The following is a 6,704-nucleotide window of genomic DNA, read 5'->3' on the forward strand; positions in this document are numbered from 1 at the left end:
ATTGTTGTGGTATGTTGGGATAAGAATTCATCACACACTTAAATCCAAATGTCCTCATCTTAGTTTTCCATACTTTCCAATACTAATGTCTCAGCACTACAGGGGAAGGTAAAAAAGGTTCAAAAATCCACAGTCTCTGATGCACTAAATGTCAGCAAACGGTTAAAGTACCTCCCCAGGTGGTTTGTAAACTATGAGCACCACAGTGACACCGTAACAGGACAATTCTCAATACTATTCATCACTGAATTCTCCAGAAGTGTATATCTGCTTTATCTGTGAAAAACTTCTCCTCTAATTATAAGGGACTTAGGTCCACAACTTTGTTATTTAAAACTGTGTGACCCAGTTGTCTCTATCATTGCAGCAAAATGCACTGTGTATCTTGAAATGACAGCAGGCAAGTTCTTTTTCTGTTTGAATAATCATCATCATGTCCACATGCTCATCTATGTTTTTAAACATTAATAAAAGGCATCTTTGCAGAGAGTTTCTTACAAAGTTTCTTTAGTATCGTTTTTCTAAAGAGAGAGAACATCATCTCCTGCACTCTCTTGACACATTCTGGTTCTGGTAAAATGAATAAGTGCAGCAACAGAAAATAAAACTTAGCTTAAAAAAAAATTTCAGTAACCAAATCAAACCTTAGACGATAAATGTAATAACATATGGATTTGCCCTCAAGTGGATATGATATTTGGGTGCACTAGATGCTATATGAATAAACAAAACCATATAAAATCTTATTTCTTGACCTGCTGCTTAAAAAAAAAAAAAAAAACCCAACAAGTTTTGTAATGCAAAAATTTCATTATATTCAAAATAGAGTCTCCTACATGGAGAGAAGGATGCAAAAAATTCCAGTCCATGATTTGTTTGTGACAGTCAAAGAGCAGTGCTGGGTAATGAATTATTCTGTGTGAATCAGCAGAGTGAGAAAGAGCTGGGGCTCCCTGCAAGGCAGGGCTGCCTAATTAACACCTCTCACCTGTGACAGTCACCGCCTGGAGACTTGACAGCCTCAAACTCATTTGCACACAAGCCTCTCCCACGGCTCTCTAACAGACATAACGCACGCGTTTCCCCGCCACCTCAGGTAAAGCGCAGATTTTCCGTGTCATTTAGTCGTTCCTTCCCCCCCACCCAAGGTCTGAGTTTCCTATGTTTTGAAAAGAAGAGTTCCTGCTGCATACACAGCAGATTTATGACTAAATTTGGGCTACTTTGCTCCCGTGCATGGAAATACCCCACCTTTCAAAGCCCTGAGCTACAGAACAGCAAAGCCAGGTTCTAAGAGGAGGAGAGAGATAAACTTTATACGTGGCAGCACCTTTTCCAGTATATGAAGATCCTATAGTATCTCCTTCTGTCTTTATATTCAATATGGAAATTATCATACATCTGCTGTAATACTAGTAATCTGAAATAGAAGGTACCTGGGGCATATTTTAAGAATATCTAATTCAACCTAACAGTTGTAGGGGGTTTTTGGTTTTGTTTTGTGAACTCAATGCAAGAAATGGAGAGAGGGGCAAGAAGACATAGACCATAGTTCAGTAAAGGTGGAAATTGCATCATTACCTCTAGAGATAGAGAGAGATAACCTGGCACATGATCAGGAGAGGGATAATTTGTGCCATTTGACTTCTGTGCTGGGCAGTCTGGAAAGGTTAATCATGATTACCAGATGTTACGTACACAGTGTCATCTAAGTGGGTGTACATGCAAACATATATTAGTAATCATTGTTTTAAAGCTCTTTAAAATTTCTAAAATGTAGGATAGTGGTAAAAAATATTAATATGTTTCAAGCAAAGCAAAAATACCATATGTATATTGTTCAAGAGTGTGTTGTGGTCTTTTTTTTTTTAAGTTAATATAGCTTAATTAAGCTGTGATTATGAAAGTAAATCATGAGCATTCTTGAAATACAATAACTTTGCATAAATACATTTAAGCACATAACTAAGCTAAAATCTGAGCATCACAGAGTAATTAACAAATTCTGGTGTCACAATGAACCTCCAAACAGCACAATCATACAAACAGGAGGTTTCCTGTCCATTCCTGCCTGCAGTCAGTTTAAACAGGATGAGATTACACTGGAAAACCACCAGAGACTGTGCAATCCAGACTATCCCGCTTATTATGAAGAGTTTTATAACGTGCTATGGCTGCAAACTGGCATATATGTACATCCTTCACATTGCTCCAGTCACACCAGTGAAATTATGGCAAGGATGAACTTAGGCTAATATGTCTAATGCAAGAGAAAGTCCAAAGCATTGGAAAAAATGAAGAATGTCCATTTTAGAGACAGTATTGTTTTACTTATTAAATTAGCTCTGTTAAAGCAATATCATTGACATAATAAAAAGTTAGAGTTCAGGAGTCTTGCAAGGACTTCTAATTCCTAATCATTGCTCTCAGCAACTGCATATAATATATCAATTTATCCCACGTGGGAAATCATTACCCTTTGACTCTGAATTTGCAGAACAGAATTTAAGAGCTGCAGTCTGTTTCCCACATGATAGAAGACTAAATATTTCCATGAAGATTGCCTAGTCTGAGTGATATTTTTTGTCACTGCATTATAAAACTTGAAAAATATTGGGAACTTTTAATGTTCCACTGTGCTGAAAGCATCCCTTCTGGATTTACTAAGGCCTCCCAGAACCTTTCAAAGTCTTCCAATCACACAACGCAGAATATTCAGTCTTCCTGTGCATGTCTAAAAATATTATTCACAGCTGTGTTTGGACACACATTTTAGGACTGCTATAGACAGGGCTGGATGTAACTGCCTGAGGCTGCGATGTGGGTGGGAGGCTGTGCAGTAACACCGCAACTTTCATCAGGAGACGTGGGCAACCATTCTGATAGTCCTGACCCTCCCTCATCTCAGTACTGCTGTGCTCAGCCACAGAGACATCTATCACAAGATGAAATTCTCCCCTTCTCTTTATTCTTTCATTATTTTTCCCTAGACGTATATAGGATACATGAAAGGTGCTCCAGTTAAAGCATCTTTAGTCCTCAAAATCTCAGCAATACCAAGCGTGTCCCCATCTGACAGCCTCAGAATCATGCCCCAGCTCCCAAGCTTAGGTTGTATTATGCAGCATGATCTGCAACAGCAGTTTCCTTGTGTCCCCATGACCCTAGGCTTTTGGGCCACAGAAAAATATTTGAGAAAAATAAAAATAACTGAACGTAACTGTATGAGATCTAATAGTAAACTAATTTACTACTAGATCTCTGTACTTGTTAATTTTTGAAGATTGCACGTGATCAATACCAAAATATTGGAGGATGTTCTATAAACCAGCTGGGAGACTCCTATAACAAAACTTGTGTAGCATTTTGTACCTCTTTATAAAGAAATTAATTCATAACCTATGCCATACGGATTTCTGAGGTCAGGTAGAGCAGCTAAGCATGACCGTATATTAGGCTAGCAACTTATCCATTTCATTACTTTGGACTGTATGTCTTTTTTCTGGGTTTTACTACTAGAAATACTACAAGAAATAAACTGCATAATGAACCAGAGCCACATGCACATGCAGGTACCACAGGCAGCAGAGATATAGGACCCATCATACCCAACCAAGGACAAATTTGTTTGGACTTCAGACAGGTAGCTGAGAACAGGAACAAATCCCTAGAGGGATATGAATACAAAGCTGCTACCGGGCAGTCATCACCTCTCAGAAACCCTGGTCTTAATCAGACTTTCATGGGAGTTTAAAGTCCCTTCTTGGGTGCAGTTTTATAACAATCATTAGCTACTTACAGACCTCAGCACTATCAGTGGAGAGCTGATCTTTGGCATCTGTAAAACAATCATTAAAACTATCCTAACAATGGCAGGACAGAGATGTGTCTAGTTTAGATTATTTCTTATTAAGATATAGAGAACAATTTCAAGATATGAGTCATGGTACCTTATCAAGTCCTATCCAGTCCTACTGAGGTTCCCACAATAATGAATTACCATGCTGATTATTTAGCATTTGTTCACAGTGGGCATAGTTCCCTGATAGTTGTAACCTAGCTGCCAGCAACAATCGGTTGGGGGTTTTTTGACATATTTTACCAGTGCACTAAAAGCATTCTTCCTCAAGAGACATCTTAGTCCATAGGAACAAACTTCATGGCTAAATAAGAAATTCCAGCTGTAACATCCAAAGATGCAACTATTGTATCACTCGTAACAACAGCTAAACCAATGAACCCCACCCCCCCCCAAAAGCAGCTTTTTGTCATATATGCATTATTAGAAAACAAAATATGGAGTCTATTTGATATCAGTTGTAGCTGGCCAACCATCTAGATTTCTACCACATCAAATTTCTTGCCTGTTTTACTTCCACGAAAGTGACTGAGAAAGAACATACTGAGGTCCTGAGGAAGATCTGAGTACTCTCCAGGCAGCTCTGCTGAGACATTTAAATCTTGATCTACAGAGAGAGAAAAAGAGCACCTGAAAAATGAGAAGGTTAACCGGTCGTTCAGTATATCAGTATTTTTTCTTTGCTTCTATGTTAGAAAGAAAGCCCATGAAAACGCAGAGAGAGCAGTCTCTTCTCTCTCTCTGCCTACCCAGCGGCAACCCCTCTGGGGCTGTGGTGCTGCAGTGTGGTTGCTTCTGGATCTTCCTGCTACCCTCTGTCTCCCATAGCCTATTTGCTCCTAAATACCTAGTGAAGTGATTCACATGATTGGTAAACCTCCCTTTTCCATTATGACAAGCTGTGAAACATAAAGTGACCTGGAACTTGCCTGACAAAAATGAATCAATGAATAATTGTGCTTGCACTGGAAAGGAAGCAATTAATCAATTCCAGCATGCACATTTATTTACAATAGTGGATTACAAAAGCAAAGCAATCTGTTAGGCTTTGCTTTCTGATTTTCTGTTGGGATTTGTCTTCAGACTTACCTGTGTGCATTTTAAAACATTGCCAGCTGTAGTAATGAAAAGAACAAGTAAACGACGATTGAAAATGGTGTGACAGGAACACTCCTTATGAATGAAGCATGTGGGTGAAGTTATAGTTTATCCAGTGCTTGGCACGTGAGCCTTTTGGGCATGACTTCCTCCTCTCCCATCACTTTCAGCCTCTCTCGAACTCAGCACGTCTTGAGAAGCAGAACCTAAGACGAAGCAGAGGGTAAGTTCCTGTCGGAGAGCCTGGGGTCCCCACCTGCACACCCGCAGCAGGAGCCAGGAGGGACAGGACCCTGACTGTGTCAGACAATCAGCGTAAAGGGGTTTGAAAGCCCGAGGGAAATGTACTTTTCCACAATAAGACATAACTTTGTAGAGAAAGTGTTTGTTGGTTTTGCATAAATGCAGACTAGCGACAATATTCAAATCCAGTTTATGAAATTTACATCATTTTTGTGAGCAACTTTCGTGAACCATTATCATCAAGCAAGCCAAAAATATTCAGTGTCTGTCCAACTGACTTTCAATAGCTAGGATGTTATATGCCTTTTGTTGATTTTATAAATATAATGATTTCTTTCTGCTGCCTTTTGGATTTTAATTGCAGATAAAATTATTTCCAGACATTGTCTCATAACCCTAATTGTGCGGTAACATCACAATTAAGTTTATCTGTGACCTTCTTCCTTCTGACAGAAGCAAACAGTGAGGAGCTCAGACTTCCCAGAACTCAACCTCAGCACAGAAGCTCCTTGCCAGATCCACATCTGAGACGATGAAAGATGATCTGTTCCAAAGCATCCAGCTGAGACTGTGCAAGAACTGCAAGATACAATACAATATGAAGGCATTTTTGATTTAAAGGAAAAAATGTAGACTAGGCACAGTTCTAACCACTCTTTACATTGATTTTATGCTCTTGTAACCTCTCTCTTTCAAAGAGTAAATATCTTTAAAATACAGAACACATATTTGTAAAACCAGTGATTTTTAGAAGGGTAACATGACATGAGCCTAATCTTTCCTGTTTAATCAGCAGACAAAGCAAATAAGATATAACATGACTGTCCACATCCTCTGTGGCTTGAGCTGGGAGAGAAAGCTGATATGGAACATTTTGGTGGGGGGAAAAAAAGGGAAATGACTTTTCACACACAAAGCACAGTTCTGTTATCAGGATGATTAAAGCTATTTACTGTAAAATGACAGTCTTCAGATCCTCTCAACATCCTGAACTCATTGTGCTGTTCTGTGGTAATTAGATGGGTTTCAAATGTTGTAAAATATAAGCCTGTTTTTGAAAAATGTTCTGCTAATCAAGATGTCTCGGAGTATTTGGTACAAGCTTTCATCTCTATTCCTTCTAATATCTGTCATATAGGGGAGGCAATGGAGCTTTGCAAAAACATAACTAATACTTCTGCAACTCCAATTTGCTAGAGCTTAAACCAAAACACCGAAGAACAGAAAATTCTATAAGAAACAAGTAAAGCTGGACAGGCTGCCAGGGTGATAAGGAAAATAAGAGTTCTGTATGATTTCTGGGAGTCGGGAATGCCTGTGTGTGCGTGTCTGGGTTCAGGTCTGTCAGGACAAGTTGAGGAGAGAGCACAAACCTCCTGCACCCCAAGGAGAGTTCTGACCCAGCTGCTGGTTTAGAAAAGAGGAGATAGCAGAGCTACCAGCAGCACCAGCTTTAGATCTTCCCCTTCATTTCTTTTGCTTTCCTTACAAGTCAGAGCTTACA

The 6,704-nt window shown here is 39.2% G+C and overlaps 1 long non-coding RNA gene across 1 annotated transcript; it reads right to left on the bottom strand.

The window, feature by feature from the left end:
* Positions 1 to 4,416: 4,416 nt before the first annotated feature.
* On the bottom strand, positions 4,417 to 5,975 carry LOC141941862 (uncharacterized). Its single transcript, XR_012628451.1, has 3 exons — positions 5,693 to 5,975; positions 4,949 to 5,163; positions 4,417 to 4,466 (listed from the first exon to the last, which is right to left on the bottom strand). It is a non-coding gene; the product is annotated as an uncharacterized LOC141941862 (long non-coding RNA).
* Between the last annotated feature and the right edge of the window lie 729 nt (positions 5,976 to 6,704).

Source organism: Strix uralensis, chromosome 3 (genome assembly GCF_047716275.1).
Source record: "Strix uralensis isolate ZFMK-TIS-50842 chromosome 3, bStrUra1, whole genome shotgun sequence".
In the NCBI taxonomy this organism is placed as follows: domain Eukaryota; kingdom Metazoa; phylum Chordata; class Aves; order Strigiformes; family Strigidae; genus Strix; species Strix uralensis.